This window comes from Manduca sexta, chromosome 28, assembly GCF_014839805.1.
Source record: "Manduca sexta isolate Smith_Timp_Sample1 chromosome 28, JHU_Msex_v1.0, whole genome shotgun sequence".
Lineage (NCBI taxonomy): Eukaryota > Metazoa > Arthropoda > Insecta > Lepidoptera > Sphingidae > Manduca > Manduca sexta.
In genome coordinates, this window is record NC_051142.1 from 843,881 (window position 1) to 869,438 (window position 25,558).

At 34.4% G+C, this 25,558-nt stretch overlaps 1 protein-coding gene across 2 annotated transcripts in view; it reads left to right on the forward strand.

Moving 5' to 3' along the window:
- The window catches only part of LOC115452202 (nuclear hormone receptor FTZ-F1 beta-like), a 68,106-nt gene that overhangs the window by 3,797 nt on the left and 38,751 nt on the right, over nucleotides 1–25,558 (forward strand). The window lies entirely within an intron of this gene.

Below are 25,558 nucleotides of genomic sequence, written 5' to 3' on the forward strand. Positions count from 1 at the left end.
ACACAGCAAATTTAACCCACAGCACCTTATGGTAAGTGATGTGGGGCCCAATAGAATGTCGATTGATGAGAGATGATTACCCCTTGGCAGTCGATAAAATTATGCCGGCCTTTTGGAACCGGATAACCGGGTGATCTTTATAAAACATGCTAAATTAGGAGCTCTAATAGACGTTTACGTAAAAAGGAAGGTCGAATTCTAGAAGCTTTAATGTTTGTAATAAACTATTATAACAATTTGAATAATTACTTTGAAGTTTAGTAACACCGATGATATTTTATTTAATAATATACTCTGATAAACATCAGCGTACCAATTTACGATCACTTTGTCGAATGCCGTCTCACGTTTGGCGCACGGTTTGTGGAGAATAGAAGTATTATTTTGTAAATCTGTCGCCTCCGCGCGGACATGAAAGATTTTATTGAAACGCCAAGATTTTCCACTGTCTGGCGCTAATAAAAATACTTGAAATGACGAATTTTATAGCGCATTTCGTGTTCCGACATGCATTTCTTCAGGATTCGCATACATTTTATCGTTGTTTCGTCTACGGAAAGAGAACGACTTTTTATTAACACTCCGATGGCCTTGTGGACACGTATAAATTGGTATCGAAATAACTGCATCGCATTGTGTACCATCTGTATCAACAGGCGACCTCGCGTCATGATTCGTGATCTACGAAAGCCACTTAACATCGGGGCCTCACGATATCGTACATACCTACAAACTATATCGTATTCGATCGGCCAAAACTTGCATATTTATATATCACACTCGTTTGTTCGTGCCGGTTAGACGGCCATGTTAATTATGTTGTGTTTTTAAATTACACGGCTACAACTTTAAGGAAAATTTTCTACATGGATAAAAATAGAAACGTCACACGGTTAGCTTTTGTATGATCTCAATAGATAAAATTTCTTTTTTTTTGTCTGGAAAAAAATATGAGTGCCTGTGGCCGTGTTTTTTTTTATTAAATATGATTCTCATAGTAATTTTAAAATTAAAATAGAAAATAATTGAACATTGACTGAAGTTTTTAACAATAACAGGTAGTAGCAATATAACCGATCCGAATAGTTCCGAATTTTCCTTCAACAGTGACTACTTTGTGTGTAACTATGTGAAGAACCGTTGTCTAAGTAGGCCGTTGATTCATCATAGATCTGTCCTACGGTTGTTGGTGAGCTTCTACAACCGAACCCACATCACACGTACACTGGATTTTACTGGTCAGCTTTGGAACATGGTGAATATTTTGTATTTGTCATTCTGGGAATGCCTACGCTGTCGTACATTTTACATAAGGCATTCAGACAGACAGTCATTTGTTCGTTCTTTTGTTTACTATTTTTTAATTTGACATTATAGAAAAGGTTAAGTAACACTACGATAGAATCGACAACGTTAACTTTTACGCCAGGAAATGCCACATGGTGTTACAAAAGTGGTTCCACCTTGAATGCAGACACGCCTGCACTTTCGTCATGCTGTCTGTGGGTGGTAATTGTACCGGTGTCATGTTTAAAGTAAATATATGTGCAGTTAGATTTACACTTCATTAAAATAACTTCGCAACCATACATTTCAGAGGAAGTGGTTTCACAACTTCGAGACAAATAATAATAGAGCTCGAAAATGTTTTGCTCTCGAATTAATTTGTTCATGCGTCATAGTCTGCTCGTAAATCACGGATTTGTTCGCGTTAAAATATTCCGCCATTTTATTGAATAGATTTAGAAGTTGTTTTTTTCAAATTAAGTTGTGCGCCATACTAGTTTTTTAAGATATTTTGCGTTGTCTTCGAACACTGCAATTATATGAATTACCTATGAATTCAGTCAGTTTGAAATAAACAAATAACCGGAATCTAAACACTGATTTATGATACGAATAACAAATAATGGGATTATCTATAAAGTCAGTTCTCCGACATTCGTTGTTTAATTGCAAAATGAGTGTTGAAATCGGAACTTGGCTGCCATTGTTTGTTCTTAGTCGAATGGAATTGATTAATAGTCAAACTGCTGTAATTAGCCCCTAACTTTACAGTTAGATCGAAATGTTATTGACTTTGTGCCAAGTTGTCGACCCGATTCATAAATTTTTACTGTGTAGACGAGGCTATTGGCGAATTTTACATTTGAAAGCAGGAAATCGAATCTATACTAGTGGCGCCAATTTTGACATTTAATGAAGTATTCAGATTATTGAGTCTGTTTCTTTTGTTTAGTACTTAGTTATATTTATCGGTATAGACAAGTTTATTGAAGTTTTCCGTCATGATGGAATCGTCTCAAATGCTGATTTCATCTGTTGTTCGAAGTGTAGATGCGATGGACAGATGATGCTTTGGTTAATTTGTGTGCTTTGTAAAATATCACTGTATATAACTAAGTATAAATTGATTGATGACGAAATTAGGACACACAAATGGCTTTATAAAACTGAAATGTAAATCGCATTGTCCTGTTTCAATTGATCGCTGACAATTTAAATATTATGTGCCTACATAATAATTGCAATAACAGACTTCCTGTTAAATTCAATGTTAAATTCAATTTAAGCATGTTTTATTTTGACCGTGTTTGTATTATAATTAAATATCTACTGTGATGCAAAATTTCGTGATACAAACAACTGTTTTTGATAATGTATAAATAATAGTAAATGTACTTAATAGGTAAGGTCATTCAAATTCATAATTTCTTGTGTTTTATTATTAGTATTAGGCTGTTGCAGGTGCAGATACTGTTAAACTAACAAAACAATGCTCTAAATGTTTATCATGACAATGAACATGATAAACGATTCATGCATTTAAAGTTCATTCCAGCAGTTGTTAAGTGCATTTAACTTTACTGTTTGTTAACGAAATGCCATTTATCGGCGGGCAAAGGTCGGGTTCAGCATAAACTGTTCAAATAAAACGCGTTGAGCGCGACTATACTCTCACTGCTTTCACGTGTGGCTGTGTGAGTGCGCGCCGTGGTGTGCGTCGCGGCCGGTGACCTTGCTATCAGGCGGAAGCGTGCGGCCGAGTGAGTCAGCGCGCGTCTGCCGAGGGAGCATGGACCTTCGTCGAGCGCTGTCTATACCGACCAACCAACCATTTTCATTTAGCACCTTATCTATGGAATTGGATTAGACACGCCTTTGTGTCGTTCGATATTTGAATTTTTTGGTATGTTCCATTTTGGGTTTTAAAATTCTCTATTTATTTTTTCATTTAATTGGTCGTTTTCGTTAATACGATTGCAATGAGCGCAGGTGTGTTAAAATGAAATAATGATTAGTTGGTGAATATTATTTTGATATTAAGGCGATACCTCAAGGTCCATTTTCATACATTTTGTTTCACCTTTAATCTGGGTAACTAAACAAGTATCGCAGTAAATTTTAGTTAGTCGCAGTTAAACGTAAAAATAATTAATAATCATGGATATTTCGGCCTTTAAAATTTCGTCATATTAAATTTTAAAGGCTAAATTAAGGTAAAATTTAATATGACGAAATTTTAAAGGCCGAAATATCCATGATTATTAATTATTTTACTTTTAATAATCAAGGTGATTAAATGCCGATATGATTAGTTGGTGAATATTATTTTGATATTAAGATTATTATACTATTTAAGTTTCCTTTCATTTTTTGACAAAACCATAGGTATGCAAGTTAAAAATATCGACTATTCATACATACCAATAAGTTAAATCCGCAGCCCTATGTTTTTATTTTACCTTTTTAATTCGTCGAAATATTTCCGATACAATCATGACGTCATCGGGGTTAGAACTCCTTTGTTTAAAGAATCGTACATGCGTATTGCATAAAGTTACGTATGTCGCAGTACGCGGGTAAGGAATTCTTTTGCGTGCCGTTTGAAAGATCTGTCGGTGACTGTACGCATAAGTAGCCTTGATAGGTGGCGGCTTGCGCGTACCTGTATGGAAATTAAGATATAATAACCTCGCACGCGTCCCTGTAAAAATACTCATTGTGTATCACTGTTTTCATTTGTGGTTTTGTCACTTACTAACCGAATTCTAAGTTTATTACATAACTCCTAGTCGAATTTCGACCACGACGGCCAATCCCAACGAAGATGAGCCAGGTACGCAAGACATATTATAAAGCACAAGTGTGGGCGCAAAACACAGGTGCACTCTCTGTTCCTTCACTCTCATAGTTCGGTGAGACGGCAAGAAGTCTATTACATAATAAGATTAGAACGAGATTTGAAACTTGAGTTCATCAGCAGGGAAGGGTGGTTTTCCGAAAGGTAACTATGTAACATATACATATGTACTAATATGCATAAATGCGATCTGAACATTGTGTTAATAATAATTACATTTGACATAAAATACGAAAAGGAAGCCGGTAGGAATCGAGTTATATTGACCCTTCGCCATTGGTTTTCATAAATAATATTATATTTCGTAGGTATCTACTTTTTTTTTTTTATTTACCACTGACCGTCTTATTCTTTGGTGACACAGAACGTAGTATTATTAAAATTAGGAGTACAAATTGAACTAGTAATGTTGCAAACCGTTCTTGATTTGTAACTGCGTCTGGACTTGCTTATCGACTAAACAAAGGTAATTATAAAATTATGCCTCTGGGTTCATAGATTTATTTTATTCTAGTGGTAACTGGTAATATAAAATATGAGGTTAGGAGAGGTAAAGGAGGAACCATATCCTGACTGATTTTCATTCCCTTTTTTACGTCAGGTAACTAAAGAGGAACAATTTTCATGATCCGCCCATGACCATGAAGGTCTTCGAAACATCGGAACAAATTAATAACATAAATAACCGCTATAAAATCCATAAATAGTTTTATTTCAATGTCTAACATGCGGTACACATACGCAACCATTACATAAAATCAAGACAAAACGAAGACAGCTATTTACATCTACTTACGCATATTTAATATCCAATTAATATTTGAATGTAAAGAGACACACTAAGCAAGTAAATTGGGTGAATTAACATATTGTTGAGACGTTTACTGATCACGGAAGCGGCGCGCACATAAACTCTCGTGTTTATGGGTGGAAAACAAGTTTGTAACCTCATCGTACCTGTTAGAGCTTAGAAAGCCAACAAACAAAGCGGTTTGATGAAGTTGTTTGTATCTGCGGGGTTTTAGCGTGGACTAGGCTTTGATCGTCGGTTTAATAATAATAATATCAGCCCTGTATTATATACTTGCCCACTGCTGAGCACGGGCCTCCTCTACTACTGAGAGGGATTAGGCCTTTGTCCACCACGCTGGCCTAATGCGGATTGGTAGACTTCACACACCTTCGAAATTCCTATAGGGAACTTCTCAGATGTGCAGGTTTCCTCACGATGTTTTCCTTCACCGTGAAAGCGAACGATAAATCCACAAAGAATACACATATGATTTTAGAAAAGTCAGAGGTGTGTGCCCTTGGGATTTGAACCTGAGGACATTCGTCTTGGCAGTCCGTTCCACACCAACTAGGCTATCGCCGCTTTCATCGTCGTCGATCGTCGGTTTGCCTACAATAAACACTACAACAAAAATAAGTAATCAAAATCAGTTGTAATCTATGTCAGTATACGACAAAGTAGCTTTGTTTTTAATGACAGTCAACTATAATGTAGTTATCAAAGATATAGTAAAGATCAGTCTTACTTATAAACTTGTTTTAGCGTTAAGAGGTGGTTAAGAAATGCTTAAATAGCTGTCAAAACATCACCGATTTCCTAGTTTAAACCTTATTGAAAGGCAAGATGGCGGGTTTTGACTTACAGCTGATCGAGTAACGTTGTGTTTTGAATAAGCATAGGTTTGCGAATTTTTTTATAAGTACGAATGGATAAATCATATTTCTGTTTACACTGATAAATGATTAGTTATATTGAGCATTAGGAACCTTTTGTCCATCATGGATATTTCGGCCTTTAAAATTTAATATGACGAAATTTTAAAGGCAGAAATATCCATGATTATTAATTATTTTTACGTTTTTCTTTCAACTACGAGAACTAATCACTAACTAGACGTGAATTTAAATTCTTTACTTGCCAATACTTGTTTAGTTACCCAGATTAAAGCCGAAACAAAATGTATGAAAATGGACCTTGAGGTATCGCCTTAATTATTAAATTGTATGAATAAATAGTACTAATAGATATGAGTTTCTTAGAGAGAGAACTGGTGGTAGAGTAAAAATCTAAATCTAATCTTTGGGGGAGACCCATGTTCAGCAGTGGACATCTTGCGGCTGATGATGATGAAATGATCTTGAACATTTTATTGATTCGAAATAAATTATATTATTTAATTTTAATGCCATTATAAATAACGCTTATAATATTCTTTATAAAATGCAGACAAACGAGTAGATGAATCACCTGTTAGTGTGTGGTCCCCGCCCATGAATACCCACAAAGCTTGTAAAATTCAAGTGTATAGCTAGAAGAAATGTTATAACATGATTCTAAGTACTACGTTTAAATAAAATCAGTTGCTACATGTAAGTAAGAGCATTACTTGAGAAAGACTTGACATGCTTGACTGATTCTTTTGTGTTCCTTTTTATCAGGACAAGGTTTGTATCAGACTAATTATGTAAATTCAACGGGAAAAGACGGGAAAGTAGGCAATTTGAGTGACATTTTTGTATGAAAATATTTTTTGTACACGCTAATATTCGAAGTCGCACACATTAGTGACAAATATATAGGAATTGCTATTTTTTTTCTTAAGACGGAAATAAAGCAATGTTGTAGTTATTGGTTACATTGAAGACCTAGACAAGGCTAAGGATAATGCGTCTTTACGCAGAAGTGAGGAATAAAATTATACTACACAAGGAACATAAACTACGCATATATTTGTAACTGCAAGGTTATACAAAAGCATTGTTATTAAAATTTTGACTTTGCACCTCAGTCGGTGGTCGAACTTCCGAGTAATATTGTGGTAATATTTAAGAAATATAACAATGCGTCTGTACTGTCATTTGACACTGCCAAAGAGTTGTCCACATTGATTGTGTTGTTAAATGATATATGGAGATTATATATTTTTTATTTATTTAATTAAAACTTAATAGTTGTAGTTGTTAAAGTTGAGAAACAAGACAAATTTGTATACAGACGGTGGAAATGATTAAAACATCGGTGGTACAAATGGCGGTCTTATCGCTGGAGGCGATCTCTACCAGACAACCACTGGATGGAGATGATAAAAATAGTGGAAAGGGCAGTTTAGGGCGTACGTAAAAAAAATGAAAAATTAGATACGATAAGAAATAGAATATACTACACGAATATATACAGTTATAAAGATTATAGTAACAAAAATGAGTCTGAAGCTGTTTCTTTATTCATCCTGGTATTGCAATAGGACTATAAGGAATTATTCTGACCGCGTATCATTACCCTGTAAGCCAGAAATCACATTGGCATGGGCTATAAGTGGAACTATATCACATATTAGGATCCAATTTACACGCTCAGTTCTCCACATCAATATAATATCAGCCCTGTATTATATACTGTCCAACTGCTGCACGGGTCTCCTCTACTACTCAGAGGGATTAGGCCTTAGTCCACTACGCTGGATTAGTGCGGATTACTAGACATTCTCAAAATTCCTATACAGAACTTTTCAGGTATGCAAGTTTCCTCACGATGTTTTCTTTCACCGTTAAAGCAAGCGATCATTTACAAAGAATTACACATATTTTTTTTGATAAGGCAGAAGTGTACCCTTGGGTTTTTGAACCTGCGGACATTCGTCTCGGCAATCCATTCTACAACCAACTAGGCTATCGCCGCATTACATAAATATAAAAACTTCATAATTTTCTGTATGCTATTTCGGACAATATAATATCTATGTGACTGCTTATCACAAGTGAATAAAGTTTAAAATTGTTTTGCTTAATTATTGTACCGTACATTACTACCAGTATTATCGCTAACCTGTTTTCGGAGTCACGAATGTTCCGGAATAGTTGCGACGGCTCATTTAGGGCGATCGCGATGAACTGCACGATCGCCGATTAGTTTATTTAACCATAGATTAAAATGAGTAATATATTTATACTCATATTTACTAAAATGGTAAGCTACTAGGAAGAAGCTGTTTGACTTAAAATAGATAGTAACTATCAGTGGCGAAGAGATTCTTACCGGCTTTCCTTTTATAATCTATGTAAGCAAAATATTGCAATAAATAAATTTATTAACAAATAGATAATTCATATTTATAGCATAGTGTGTTTAAATGCAATTATAATTAGATCTGTTACCTGTATTTTCTGTCCGTTTCTCTTCGAAAAATTTCATACTTCACCGCTGGCAACTATAGAGTAACAATTACTATGGAAAACGACAAAAATATCAGCACAAATTGTATTGATTATTTTGCACTCGCAGAGATATTCCAACATAATATAATTATATAGTGGTTGCTATCAAGGTACACCTAATAACAACATTATATTCTACATAGTTATTAGAAAGCCTACTTAATCGATACCTGAAGATTATCGATGGAACGGTCTCACGATTGGATCCCATGCGTAGTGGAGTGCGACCCTAGCGGTAGTGATGTGACACGGTTCCCGCCCGCGGCACAGATATCGATCATGCGATACGTTCCCAGTTATGTGATACCTCACATCTGACTGTTATTTCATGAAGTAGCCATTTTTAATTTTGTTTACGCTTTTTATTATGTTTGATAAAATTTATCCGAAATTCATCCTATTTGATGAAATGTTAAATACGAAAGTACAGTTAATTAAAGGAAATTACTTAAAAATAAAAATTATATACCGAACAAACCTTTGTGTGTCATCAAAAATACTTAGAGAAATATTACTGCAATTTGTTTCATCTATATATATAAAAATGAATTGCTGTTCGTTAGTCTCGCTAAAACTCGAGAACGGCTGAACGGATTTATCTTATCTTGGTCTTGAATTATTCGTGGAGGTCTAGGGAAGTTTTAAAAGGTGAGAAAAATTCGAATAATTGCCGGGAAAATCCTCAAAACAGCATTTTTCTATTTCCCATACAAACGTTTTCTAAATAAAATGGAGAGTCAATTTGTAATTTATTACCGCTGCATAAAGTTCAAATTCGCGTGCGCGTTGGAGGATCTAATATCGCGTTCTGAAACTCAACAAAGTCAAAGTGAATCGCGAACGCGACAAAATTGCATAGTCTCAAAATACATAGTACATAAATAGTGGTCGGCTTCGAGAAACTCAATTTTAGCTAACTTCAGTTGTTAATATAATATATAACTCAAAGGTGACTGACAGTGATATATCAAGGAACAGCCCAAACCATTGGACGGATCGGGCTAAGACTTTACATGCATAAAGCTACTATGACGTAGGCATCCCCTAAGAAAGGATTTTGATAAATTCTACCCTTAAGGGGATAAAATAGGGGATGAAAGTTTGTATAAATGTTCTTAGATTTTCGACTGATTGAACTGAAATTATAGATTGGGGATAAAATTAGTTTGAACCTATAAGTACCGGGAAAATATGTAGCAAGACTTTTATCAAACAGTGGAATTTTATCCTGGAAAACACCTTCACGCGGGCGAAGCCGCGAGCAAAAGCTAGTATCTTATAAAATCACTTTTGTTTGTATGCATAGCAGATACCAACATGTTTCATTAATAAATATAGAGCTCGTTAAAATACTAAAATGACTAAGTAGGTAAACTGAAACCTAGAATTTCATTATAAAAATTTAAGTGTACGAAATGCACCGACTTTGCGGGTCACAATTTATGTATTGCATAATATGAACAAGAATACTTCCTTATACATGGGTTGCGTATTGTACTCAATACTTGAATATTTCATTGTAATTAAATTAATGACATTTTAATTTATTTTATTTTTCATTTCGAGGAGGTTAAATATCGGGAAGTTAAGCACAGGAACCCTGTAATTACGAATAGTCGATTTTGAATGCACTAGGGTAACAGCGTCGTCAAGGGGGGGCAGGGAGGTGCACCTGCCTCCCCTAGAGGTTCTAAAACTCGAATGAATTCACCAATTCCATTCCTAATATTCCGTACGCTCAATTATGCTCTGCTCTATGTTATTGTTAAAGTGGGAGAGGGAGAGTGGTGGAGGAACATGTGCTCTCGACTTTACCTACAATTCATAATTCATACTATTCTCATTCTCCATATCACCAAGACCCCCCCCCCTGGGCCATCGAGTGGCGACGCTCTTGCACTAAGGTAATCGCTAGTCTGTATATTGTAAAAGTTTATGCTCGCAGCTCCGCGTGCTTCAAAAAGTTTGTCCGCAATGAAAGTCCCGCGTTTTATTTTCACGGAATAAAAAGTATCCTGTAGCACTCAAGAGTAAAATGCTTGTTTGTTGTTAGGTTCCTTTAGTGAAAAATGTTTCAAAATCGCTTTAATACTTCCTAAGATTTGCGCTTTAAAACACTCTTCAGCTTTATATAGTATAGATAACAACACAGCGACACCTCAAATAAGTGATCATTAATGTCATATCAACTCTACTATTTTTGCTTAGGGGAATTGAAATGAGAGACAAAGCAGTTTACACCAATCTAAAGAGATTGTTTAGTTATTATTCCATTACAGGATATTGTTGATTTATTCGGGTATTCGACAGACAGTGGCTTGTGAATGTTTTTAAAACTTTGCAACAAGTCATGAATATGTGATATATTTTATCAATAGAACTTTAGGTTTATGCGTCGTAATTTTTTATTTTTTTATTTCAATGTTACAAAATTAGTAATTTTAAATACCAAGGACATAAAAGCTTAACAATTCAGTTATCTGACACACATCAACACGAGTTTATTGTCGTTTCCAACATTTCCGAGGCAGTACGCGGCACAAGGCTAAATCGCAACGTGACTTTTCCCGGATTCGTTTCATAGCAACACCGGCATCCGGTTGAATTATTGCAAAATTATTTTAATAGGCGAGGTTTAGTTGCGCATCGTACGCAAAGATGAGGCAACATGACGCTCGTTGCGCCTAAACCCTGATCGCCTTGGAGAACATGCCATCGTTTACCTACGAGAATCCATTGCCATTTAAGTAAGCTAGTCACCTGTAGAAGTGTTAGTTTTGTATCGTTAACGCGTGGTTCTGAGTTCTATTGTTTTTAACCGACTTCTAAAAAGCAGTTTCACAATTCGACTGTATTTTTTTATTATATTTAATGATTGTTTTTTTATTTGAAAACTCATGCTTCCCGTGTAGTCCACGTTAATAGTTAGTTCCATAGTTTTGTGGTAGGTAATATCAGTATATGTCGTCAACGTATATTGATTTTTACGAACACAAAAAAGAAAAAAAAATTACAAAAAAATATGTCTTCAAAAACCACTAAAAGCGAAAACACATTTTTTTTTGGTCCCAAATCACGGCTTACAGACATTTCAGATTCTAAATAGCGATATAGAGACCTATCTGATAAATAATTATTTTAAATTGAAAATTGATTTAATAAGTTATTGTTAATGTAATATAGTGACTTGTATTTCTAATAAACGAGGATCATAATATTATTATGAACGATTAAAAAAAGAAAACTGTATAACAAAATATTGGATTATTGGAATTACTCTCTTGACTAATGACAGTATAAAACCAATTAGTTTAAATATTAATTCCCACAGTCCAGGAAAGCGCTTACGCCACTGTCTCTACCATAATTATAAATAATTTGAATAATTTACAAAACCCTATTTCCACAAGTTAGGTGAACGTTGTAATCGCGTTACATTACGAATTTCATCCGCTTGCGGTGCAGGCTGACCCCGGCACGTAACGTGTGTTGCGACACAACAAAGTAAAAGGCAAAAAGGCTCGGATGCATGGCCGAGCCAGTCGGCTGAAGCGATAACCGTTTGGCCTTTACAATTATGTTTTAGTTAATTTTATTGAATAAACTGGAATTGTGTATTGGTGATTAGCAAGGACAACTTCCTTAACTTTGGTAGTCATTATTGTTATTCTAAATTTAAGTAAAATTATGTGTATAAAAGTGGAATTAATGAGAAAGTTTATGTTGACAAAAAACTTAAATAAAACCAATGTGTATACTGAGCGTGCGGGCATTTAACGGATTTAATGATCATAGGACCGCAAAAAACAATGTTCGGCTTCCATTCACTACCAGATATATGTGTGCACATCATACCAACATTTAGATATATTTATATATTTAAAAAAATCATTCTTGAGTCCCCAAACTTTACACAAGCAAATATAATATAAGATTACACTAGTTCTTTACCACTTAATTGTTATTAATATTTACAAGACTTTTCTATGTTATTTTAAATATATCTCAGCTGACTAATACTTGTTTATAATATTATTGTGTATTAAATTTTTCGAGCACGTCTACACACTAATAAAGGAAACTAAACATAGCGACGTGATGAAAATATGAAATAAAAACAACCTGCGAACTATTCGTCATCGTCATGAAGGACATTAGCGATCCACTTGTGAATCATAGTGATGAAATGTCGCGATGCCTTGCAAAAATATAGAAAACATTTGATAATACGTTTTAAGAATAATCTAGAACAGGAGATGTTTGTGCAATATTTGTGAACTACGCAATTTGTACCAGATCTTTTTTTCCTATTCAGCGTGCATCATTTTCATTTTGAGTGTTTTTTGGCTCAGTCACTGGTTCTGCATTTCAAACTTGTTTCACAAATCACGTCTCATAACAAAGCTTTCTTGCACCTTTGACATTTACAATGATTTTTGCAAAAAAATGCCTACTTAAAACAGTTCTTTTTAGTTACATTTATACAACAAAATGTTTTAAATAAACGGTACTTTCCAAAACCACTAACAGGTAATTCATTTCAAAGCCCATTACCTGTACATTAAGAAATTTTCATAAAAACCCTCAACATTTGCATTACAAATGAATCCTTACCGATTAACTTTCTTGTACAAACAAAGGTCTCTTAAAATGCGCCGTCCGATACTTTCACCAATTAGGCTCGTTCCCACGGAGCGAGTCCGAGCCGAAATCATGAGACATCCTTGGTTTCACAACGCTCCGAGTTCGACTTCTATGAATCCATTACGAATGAGTCACAGGGCTGCGTCTGGAACAGGTCTTGTTCGTAAGGTTTTGACTCACCGGCCGAACTGTTTTTGCGTCGTCTGGTCGATTGAGAGCTGCAGTTATGTGGGGTACGTATCATGTTTTAGGCTTTGGTTGCCGACACTCGCGCGATGTCGAGCGTTTCGCGCGTTGCTGTGCAATGTTTGCTGAAATTATATCAATTAAGGTTTATTATAAAGGTTGTGCATTCCTTTTTTGGTTTGATGTAGTGTATTGTGGAATTCAAGTAACCATTGCTGTATGAAACGTCATTATGAAGATATTTTCCCTTTCTTTATAACAAGGTTCGGAAAATCCATCAGAAATAACGTTGAATGGAACGACGTTCCAATCAGTATGACCAAAGCTTTTTCTCATCGCTCATCTGCCATTGATTGCAATATTGCGCCGAGCAAGTGACTTGTTTTGACGTGCGCTGTTCCTTAAGAATTGCCAAATAACAAGGTCAAATTAAAATGTTCTTTATTTTACAGTTTATAATGTATTATGGCGTCTCAAATATTTTTATCGTGCTTAGTAAAACTGACTACAATTATTTGTAACTACAACTTATAAGAGATTATAGTCGAAATAACTATTTTAATTTAGATTTCAGAAGGATCATGATTTTGAAACACTGGGATTGTGTCTTCTATAAAATATTTTTATAATGTTACTGGTAATTTGAAAGCAAACATTAGAAGTTTTAAAATAATTTTAATCTAACAAAAAATATGCTAATGGAAATTAAATCTTCATAAATTTAGTAGCAGTTGTTGGTAACAAAATTGACAATGCAAATATATTTATCATAATAAAAGTACCTATGAACCAAAACCCGATTATAAATTATCTTGTCATCACTAAATCCCGTACAAAAACAAAGTACGTGATCGCACAACGTAGCAATTTCCGGACACATTTTTTTTCTATTTTTGGATGGCAATTAAGTTGCTTTAATTTAGGCTCCGGAAAACTCAGTCATAGTGACGGTTGGACCGGTTCAACTTGTACAATCGTCTACAAAATTAGATGAGCTGTTAATTTTTTTTAAATTACATTTATATACCTACACAGTTTCATTGAGTCGTTTTTTCTTTATGTAAAATAAAAAAAATACGTAGTAATTTATTTTTGTGCAAAATAATTGTAAGGATGCATTAGTTAGGATACTGGAAACTTGCTCGGATATTTCTGAGACTGACTGTACAATGGCGTTGATAATGTTTACCGATCAGCCAAATCGCTAATAACCATAAGTGAAAAAGTCCTGGGAATATTCGTTAAATAAATCTTATTTTTTTTACGTAGTTCTTTTTATTAATAATTGTTGAAACAGCAACATATTGTTTTTGTGAATGAATAATGTTATAGTATTTTTATTATATTTGGTTTACATACATCTGTAAAATTAAAGATTAATAAAAAAAATCTAGTAAAAAAACAACGTTAAAAATTTGGCTATGGCGATCAAAGTCAATCCTTTTTAAATAAAAAATTTTTTTTTTTTTTTATTATAGTTTGAGTGATATAATTTTGTGTGACTATGCACATTCTTCCGACCCAGGTGTGGTGAACATTTATCGAGCGCCACTGTACTAGCCGAAGGATATTTTTTACGTTCACAACGGCTGTATGGCCTTCTTTAGAGAATGGTTGCCGAAAGTCGCTACAGGTGATATTACTAATTTAGGACGTGACGCTTTAGATGTTTCTAATTAATTACTCAATGTGCTGTATAAAAAGATCAGCTGTATTATTTGCGAGCATAATTCCGTATCGTAATAATAAAAGAAGAAAAAAAATATTTTCACGTTTTTATTATCTTTTCAATAACGGACAAATTTATAATAAAAACTTACAATTTATTCTAAACAGAGGACAGTATTTTAATAAAATGGAAAAATATTTTGTTTCTAAGATTTGAAATTCTTTTTGTAGACCGATTTCTCAGAAGTTTGATTTCGTGTGAACTGTGAGCAGATTGATCGTTTAATGCCTTAAGGAAACTAAAGGTACGAATTACTGAAAAAAAAAATGGCTGAACCAATTAATTTTGTTGGTTCTATAATAATAGCAATTTAATCGTTTTTTACTTCATAGATGTGAATATCATTTTCAGGTATTTTGTAAGAAAAAAATATTGTTTGGTGTTACTTCGTATTTTATTACTAATAAGCTTAAAAAAATAAAACGCAAAGTATGAAGATATTGACAAATAAAAAAAATACTGGCTAGTTTTAAAAAAAACAATAGAAAAAAATTAACCTGTGTTACCAGACTTGAGTAATATTTTTTTATTTTTAACAATTGTCAGTCTGTTTTGCTGAGAATGTCAACCGCGTCGGAATGCGGCTGCGGCGACCCATTTACAGACCCCCCACCGCCACCCCTCCGCGCTCTGCTCTTGCAAACCCAATGGCGTGGGCAACGGTCCTGCGTGCCCTCGTTATGTTCATTCCGTAATGCGAAATTACTAACATAACAAAACATATTATTATAATTAACATTTAAAATTCGAACTCCATTATTGTGGCTGAATGTTTAACCGTTACGTTGCCAAAGAATAAAATAAAATAATAAAAAATATATTAGCTGTGATTCATAAATTGGCTTGCAATAAAAATTTTAATCTTAGTTAAAAATATGAGTGTTAATGTAATACTAATGCATTATCATAAACCTTAGAGTCTACCCATTAGAATTATTACAATTTAATTTTTGATAATTAAGTAGTAAGTACATTTTTTTTCATACTCAAAGATTAAGACATACATAATCATAAAACCTAAATACCTGTTCAAGATGAGGCATGCCTATGTTCAAAATTCATCAATAACATTCTGTAGGTAAAGATCATTATCTACGCAATAGGTCAAACATCATTTAACTATCGATTTTCAACACATTCCACTGTATAAAGTTATTTATTTCGCTAATGTTACACTAAAATAACTAATAACCTATACAATTTCCATTCTCCGATATTTATACCGATTGCAATATATTCACAAGGTTGTTGTCGCTTAACGTAACACCAACATAAAATGATTCATTATCTCGTGATTAATTAATATTATATTTTGACCCACTATTTATCTTGCAATCGCAGCCGGTTATGCCTTCGATGGCGCTACATTCCAATATGGCAGAGGTTCCCAACTTACAGCTGCTTTAAATAAACCTAATCTCAATCTTTAATCCGATTTTGAGAATGAACCAATCAAAATAATTCATTTGTGAGCATGTCACAAAATACTTTGTTTTTCATTGGACCCTTTTTGAGATAGATTGAAAACAGCGATTGGGATCGTTTATTGAAAATGGCGGTAAGTCACCCGCGAAAGGATTGTTTTCTTTATTGATTGAGCTATAAACTTCTAGAGAACATCCTATCATAATTTATTGCTGTAAAATTTGGATTGCTTCGGTGGTGTAGTTGTATTGCTTGCGCGGTACGATACAGTTCTGAAGTCTCAGGTTCAAATCCTGGGTCGAGGAAAACATATTTGCGTTTTTGCTCAATATTAACCTGGAGTCCGGAATTTGCGCCCGATATAAGATAGGATATAAGGAACACATTTAGCGAAAACTGGGTGACCTGGTTGCACCTTTGCCCACCTCTTCAGTGATAAAAGCGTGATGTTTGTGTGTGTGTAAGTTTAAACTATGGATCATAATGTTGTGTACATATTATCACAAATTAAAAGAAAATAAGAAACTATTGTCTTTTTTCCTTAAAGGAAGGCAAGCTAGCCTATCGGTCGTCTAAGTATTGACTTCTGAGTTCTAACTTTAAATATCTATAAAACGAATGTCAGGGAGTAGTAAGAATGAAACTTTTTGTGTTGCTGAATTTTAAGAGTGGATTCGCAAGAGAGGAATATTTCAGCATCATCAATTACTAATCTATTGTACAAGTTCATAAATTCTACTCAATAGAAACGGTAGAAAAATTACCTAAATGAGAAATAACGTGACACAATCCTTTAAGTTTGAGAAACTCCATCATTGTTGCTAGGTATCTACTTCGTTTAGATCCGGATCCGAAAAAAAACTTGCTGACAAGTGACACGTGTCATCTATTTTCATGTATTATTTGATATCTTCCTGGTATTGTTTTTTGTTAACAAATATGTCATTGAAGGTAGCTTGTAGGTAACTTGATAAGCCCGTACATTTGATACGAGCTACTAATATTTTGCATGTAAATTAATGTATAATAGATTTTAATCAATAGGCGGGTCACGTAGTCTTTAATAATATATCAGTTGAAAACAGATCTGAATAAGTCGTAGGTTCTTTATTAAAACCAACGCATAATATTTTATTACCCTTTATAATCACCCTTATACAAATTACGTAATGTATGCCAAAAAGGGCTTTAAAATTGAATGCATACGGTTTAATAAAATTCCCCGAAACAATGTCGGTACGTGTCTAAGTAATCCTGTGGCTACGATTAAGCGATGATGACCGCGTCTCTACCTAACGGGACAACAGTACCGCGACAAACGCTTAAGAACGCGCCCTCACGGTAATAATCATCGAAATAACCTGAACCGTACGAGGATTTATTCCATAGATCAATGTGTGGCTAGAAAGGATAACCTATCGCTAGGTTAAAGAGCAAAACCGTGCTGAAGCAAAGGCGATGCATTAATGTCAAAATTAATATAACTATTAATATGTACTAATTTTAAACTTCACGTAGGTATTTGTTTAAAAAATCTTACCAAATGTATATTTGATTAGTAAATGCTTTTGTGTTATTCGTTTAAGTGGCCATAAAACACAATGTAATTCCCGGTGACCTACAAACTTTAAATTTGGCAATACTCCCGGATTGTGGCACAAATTAATAATTAAACTCGTATAATGTACATCAAACCAGAATAAACCTTCATAATTTGAAACATAAACAAGTAAATAAAAATGTTAATATTGGTACGGAACCCACTCGAGTCGCGTTCCACTCTGCCTTAACAGTTTTTATGCCAAGTCTACGCATATTACAGGGCTATGACACCTGTCGCGTTTACAAATGAAATCAGAAATGTATCGAGTGTTAAAGTACCGAGGTTGGTGCGTTTAACAGTCGTTTTAATAGAATGTCGAGGTCGCGTTCGAATGTAGACCTAATGTTATTTATTTGCCCGTTATAAATACGAACCATTGTAATTATAGTGGCGTAAGACGAAGCTCGCAAAAATTTGCTAATTATAAAACCATTGAGCATTTTACGTTAATTTATTTAAGAATAAATCTTAATGATAAGTAATATTATTCATGTACTATTTGATTGACATGACATACTAAAATCGACAGTTATTTTTACAACTCGATTAAATACTTTATCGATAATCGTTGCTGAGTCTATGGTACAATGGTTAAACATTACGCGCGGGCTAGTCACGTCAATAGTTAAAAATTGGCGACAACCGCGCGTGTTTCTAACAAAAATAGCAACGCGGATGTACGATTGGCCTGGATTATTTCAAGGGAAACCGCATGTTTTAGCGTAAAACGGAATATCTATAGTGGGTTATGTAGTAACGTAAATATCATGAAATATAACTACGATTTTATTATGCAGAGTAATGGCTTTACATTATATAATTAATATTTTATTTAATCGTTTTTATTATTTCCGATTTCCTGTTTTTCACAGTGAGAATTTTTGGGGAACAAAAACTAAGAGCTTAATGCATTTACTTACACTATACAGACTTATTGCCATAAATTATATTCAAAACAATGATATTATAAGAGTTTATTCGTATAATTAAAAGTATTGTAAGTATAATGATTACATTAATTATATAAATAATATGTACTATCTCATTATTGTAATGTAATAGAGTATGTATTAAATAAAGGCACATTTCTTATATACAAAAAAAAATATTTCGTTCGCCACTAATCCCAAACATATCAACACCTTATATTATATAATTAATTATTTTATTGCTACAATCGGTTTTCTAAAATATATATAATATATTAAACCAACACTAGCAACAGAAATGTATTGCCGTATTCAGTAAAATGATCGAAGGGAAAATAATTAAAATATGCTAATTGGAGGCTGACACAACGGTTGTTCGCGCTGGTTGTAGCGTCCAAGGTGTTCAACGTTTACTGCGAGCTGCGCCCGCGCCGCGCCGCGCTACATTACTAACGCATTACTAATTGACCAGTTGGAAATTGTATCTGACGACGGGATTCGGATATATGATGCATTCTTCGTGGAATTTTGCACAATATCAAGTTAGTACGGGCGAATGGTATTGTATCTCAGAACAAAGTTCAGCGCTGTGTCTTCCATGCAACCTTCGTAAAATACCGAAAAGTACATATTTTAGGTTTATTTTATATAAGTACCAGAATGAATTATTAAGGACAACGTCTATTAAAACATGAGTACAGATTGTGGTAGAGATACAGTTACTAGACCACTTAACCCAATTTAAATTGTAAGATACGCCTAATTTGGCCATAAATCAATTGAGGGTAACTGTTGGGCGATACTCCGTATTCAAATTTCGAATAATAATAATAATGTCAGCCTTGTATTATATACTTGCCCACTCCTGAGCACGGGCCTCCTCTACTACTGAGAGGGATTAGGCCTTAGTCCACCACGCTGGCCCAGTGCGGATTGGTAGACTTCACACACCTTCGAAATTCCTATAGAGAACTTCTCAGATGTGCAGGTTTCCTCACGATGTTTTCCTTCACCGTTAAAGCGAACGATAAATTCACAAAGAATACACACATGATTTTTTAGAAAAGTCAGAGGTGTGTGCCCTTGGGATTTGAACCTGCGGACATTCGTCTCGGCAGACCGTTCCATACCCAACTAGGCTATCGTCGCTTTCAAATTTCGAATAATTATTTAATAATCGAATACAGTTGCAGGCATTGGTTGTTATCTTAAACCATTTATGGCCTACATAACACCTTAGGCCATTTAAGGCGCGAAAATTAATACACAATGAAATAAATAATTTATCTGCGGCATAAGTATTGCGCTACAATCGCCTCGTTAGCTAACAAGAGACAATAGATAGGTTGTCTTTGCTTTTGTTATTTATGGCACAACCCGCTCCATTATACAGTAACTTGTCTATGACACAACTTAACTAATTTGCGGTTTACTAATGCGGTGTAGGTTGAACTAATTTAGTAAATATTGTGGAATGTAATGTTTATACGATTGAAAAATTAAAATGACAGTGTAACCACAGACCGTCGGATCAAATATGTTTTAAAAGCAACTGACGTGTTGTAGACTATTTTGTCGTTCATTAAAAATAATTGATTTGAAGCACGAAATGCATGAGTTATTATCATGCAGTAGCAATAATTATAAAAAATATCGTAGAATTTAATATTATTTTTAAATTTCAATTGAAAAACATTATATTTTCCTAGTTATTTACCATAGAGTATTTATTTTTCTCAAATTATTAGGGCATAGGCACCTTTGGCTAAACGTTCAATAGAAATTAGGTATTAAAGATGTAACCGTTGATTGATTTCCCATATTTCGCTAATGCGAATATGCCAGTCCAATATTTGCAAATGCGGATATGAATATCGATTTTTTTTACTACATACGGTTATTTTATACGGTTAATGTTTTTGTTTGCTTATCATATATTGTTCATAATAATGTATAAATAATAAAATAGATCCTATTACTTTGTGATCTTAGTAAATATTTGATTTAGGTATGTGTGTTTAGCACAGTTTGATGTTTATTTTTGTTATCATAAAAATTGTTATTTTATATTTTTAAATAATAAGAAAACAATAAAAACATTGTCAATCAAATCTGTTGTATTTTAATTTCGTGAAAATTCATACTCCATGTGGAAAAGCATTGGCAAAATATATAATTCGCATAATTTATTGCGAATGCGAATATTCACTACATCACTATTAGACATCAATCTATATTATATAAAAATGAATGTCCATTTCCCTTGGTCATCGCATCACGCGTGAACGGATGGAACAATTGCGATTATTCTTTTTTGTTGTGTTAATTATTGTCAGGAGAAGGTTCTTGTGAAAGAAAAAAATCAAAAACTTGCGCGGAAAATTAGAAAATTTAAGAAAACTTAACGAATATATTAATTTTGTATAACTGTCAGTAGGGATTGCAATCCGGTCCGGCGGATCCGGTACGTTTTCGTTGCCTACCGGATCCAGCAATATCACCGGATCCGGTGGCTGGTTCCGATATAATAAGAAAAACGTAATTTCTCTATCAAAACCGTGCGAAAGTACTAAAAAACACGGCGTATGCAAAACCGAGGCGCGCGATGTTACCATCTGAACAAATTTTCAAGCGTCAAGGAATCATTTTTCCCCGTAGATTGTTCCTTATATTATGCCATGAAGTTATAAATATGCGCTATGTTGGACACCCAAAATACCAATCCGGATCCGGCGGAATTCTCGTGATTCCGGCTGAATCCGGCCGGATTTAAGTTTGTACCGGATTGCAATCCCTAACTGTCAGCGACTGACAGAATGCGCGCTGCAAATTCATAGTTAAGACGGGACAACGTCGGTCGCGTCAACTAGTATCAAATAAAAAAAATACGTGGTAGATTTAAAAATTAAACACAGGTTAAAAATCTTACCTTACCGTACGATCGTGCCTTAGTTTTATTCGGTGCAAATTTTGGTTGCGTTTATTTTTTATTTTTTAGCATAAAAGCTGACGTTGTTCTCTAAACGTACGGTAACAAAGACCTTCAAATTGTAAATTAGAATCGTAAATAGAATTATTATGTTAATTTAATTTATATGTGACTTTGCACATCCATAGGTTACATGAATGAAATAGTGCGTGAAAGTGTGGTTTATACGAAATGTCGATAGTTTTTATATTATCCTAAAAATGATGCTTCAGTAGATACAGTTTTATTGAGCTAGAACATTATCTTAATTATTTATTTACAAAACTATTGTTATGTTGTAATTTATTCATTTATGTTTTTTTTGTTGCTATAGAGTATTTTGTTTATTTATTGTAAACCTTATCACTATTGATGTTATTTTGTCCATATTTTTTAATAACGAGATATTGTCTCAAAGTTTAAAATTTTGTTTAACGTTCAGGGACATTGAACACATTATGGCCGCCCTTTTTTTTAATTAATAATATAAAATATTTTTTTATCAGCTATCCTTAAAATAGGTATACTGCATAAAGAAGATTATATTCCTTTTATTCCTATATTTGTTGACTCTGAGTTGACTCGTATATCAACACAATTTGTATCGCATTACCCTCCAGAGCACGTTTTACGAAATACGGAAATCACAATTTACTTGTCCCGTACTATGTTGCAAGCTAAGAAAGCCACGTGCTTCGACAATACGAGAATATACTTACGAACGGACGGCCTAGAACATCACATTTCTCTCGCAAGTCATTCACCTCACCACCATGACTAAGATGCGACTAGCACAAGGCTAAGGACACATGTATTACTAATTACACACTGAAGAAGTGCCTCTTCAAATATCACGTCTATTGTTACTGTTCTTGGAGTTTGTTATTTGATATAGGTACATACGCATAAAGATAAATCATATTAATTATATCACGTCAATTATTTTATAAGAATATTATGCGTAGTAAGTAAATTGTAACCATCGAATGTAAAATGAAATTAATCATATTCCAATATAAAATATTAGTAACCATGTCATTGAACTGAACATGTCTAAAAATAAGTAACAGCGTATGGTTCGAATTAGTAAAGATTTCGTCATTAGTTACGTTATTTCCATTGCCATTAAAGTGGTCAATGAGACCGAGTTCTTTGTTCTCAAGTTCATGGGTTTGTATTTACGCTGGGGTGTAACAACCTTGTCTATTTTAGTTACCGCGTGGGTGACAGGGTACGTCGGCATCAGGGATAGACGACCTGCAACCATCGGGGTCAAGGTTGTAGGAAAGTTACCATAAAAGTTTTCCTCTAACGTTAAACCGCCTAATGAGTCCACCTTGTTCGGGATACTGTGTATGTCGCTTGGAGTTAGTTTTAATTATCGATAAATCATTTTAGTAACGACATCTATCAAAGTGAATGTGGCGAATTGAGTGTCGGTAAAATGTGGTCAGTTTGTCATCGTTGTACTTAAGTCAATAACCAAGTAAGACTAAAAAGCAAACCGCAGTGCTGTACCTAAGTAACATATAATATAGTTTGTATCCTGATAAATACTCCGTTTATGCTATGACTTGGCCAGTATAACTGACTTATATATTTCTACTTTCTCATTGACTATATCATATATGCAGTTATAGCAAAACTGTCAGTTAATTTAAGCATTCTGTGACAACCGTAGCTATAGCAACGTGACCATCGTAATTGAAAATATATATAAGTATATTCACACTTAAAAAAAGAAAAAATCGTCGACAGCTATTCTATTGAAAAAAATATATATTCGGGCTCTGTACTTAAAAAAGAAAAAATCGTCGATTATTCTAATTAATATATTTGTCGAATTGTTATCTCCTGCAGCACTATCATGTCAAATTCTTGAAGGAAATAATGTATCCTGACAAATATTTAGTGTGCAAAACGCACATACATATATCATTCATTGTTTAAATAAACTTGCACCTGTGTTAAAGTAGGTACCTCCGCTATCACAATAAATGGCGATATGTTTACGTCACACATAGTGCTGCGACCTTAAGATAATTATCGGTCGACGCCTCGTCTCACGTAGCGTTCTTATCGAAAACTTACTTGTGGAACAACAAGGCAAGGACATTACTGTCGTACTGATAGATACAAGTTAAAGTATGTGATGAACCCATTCTCCTGTTTATTTGTGCATTTAAGCAATGTTTCGTTTAAAATTTGTGGCGGTTATCGTACTGATAAACCTATGGCTATTTCTGTCAAGGCGTTATCATATCTTTAAAATGATAAGTTTTGATAATTACCCCACGCACAACTGTATTTCATAGTTTTAACGCCATCATCTATTTTAAAGAATTTTTACTGGTATATTTGTTTTATTAATAAAGGAAAATATGAGTTACAAAGTACATTTAAGTGTTTATTACATGTTATGCTATACGTGATTTGTAATTTGAGAAATTAATAACAACTTTCCATATTGCTTAAATAAACCATAAATAAAACGCAGACAAAGCAGCTCGTCTGGCGTATCGTACAAATGACCGCTCGGCCTTGTCTAGGCCACGATGACGCCATCTTGCGTGCGAATGAACTCCTTTTATTAGGACACAAAATTTCCATCTGTCTTACTCTTTGACGTTAAAAGCACCATAAGGCGAAAGAGATGCAAGATGTTTGATCACAACAACTCGATTTAATTATAGAATAAGACAAGATATACGTCACATTCGCTTACAGCTTAAAGATGTTTTTAACATTTCCTTGTATCAGTGTTCTTAAGTTCATTTTGAATGAGATCTTGTAGTCAATTTTAAATGCACTTACATATTTATTGAGTAGGAATCTGCATAAATAGACGTTTATAAAGCGGTGATACGTTGTGTAATTGTCAGCTAATGACGTTGCTAAGGCAACTGCAATAGCTGTCTCTGTATTTGATAGCGATAACTGAGAAATGTCTGGGGGCAAGGGACTTTATTGAACGCTAATTGGTCTACCAGACAGACGTTGGAAACTGATATCCCCCTTTTATGTTTATTTAATCTGCGCGGAACCTAATGTCTGAGTGCAGAATAGATTACCAACAGTAGATTTAGCTTTAGTAGTATTAATAATTTTTACTAATTATATAATAATTTTTTTAATAAAGTATTGTATTAAATCGCCTACTGCATTTCATAGTCATCGTTTGCACCGTCGAATATAACGCCGCGGCGCGGTTAAGTTGTCGGTAGTATTGGGAGCGGCGCGGCGCGGCGACGGACCAGTCCTGCGCGCGAAAGGCGAAATGCTCGCGGCCGGCCGGTCGGTACAACCGGCTCCGTGAAGGCCGCACATCGCCCCTCCCCCACTCCCTTCCTTCCAACGTATTAGTGAGTGTGTTTTATCGATAGACGATGCTTATTCTACTTTTAGACTTCAGGAGAAAATATAATTAAGCATGTCAAATCAATTTGTATCAGACTTATAAATTGTAACACAAAAATATTTTATAAAAACAAATGTTATGTTCACCAAAACGGCAATTCATTGAGTAAGTGCGTGTGACGCATTGGTTCGTTATCTCGGGCGAGCTTCGCCCTCGTAAACAGAATGCCAATGACACGAGGGGTCGGCGCGTCGCGTCGTATCGATAATAATATCGGGCCACTATCGCGCAACACTGGGCGCGCTGGCAAGGCCGCGCGACGCGCCGAGCGCCGCCCCGCGTCAG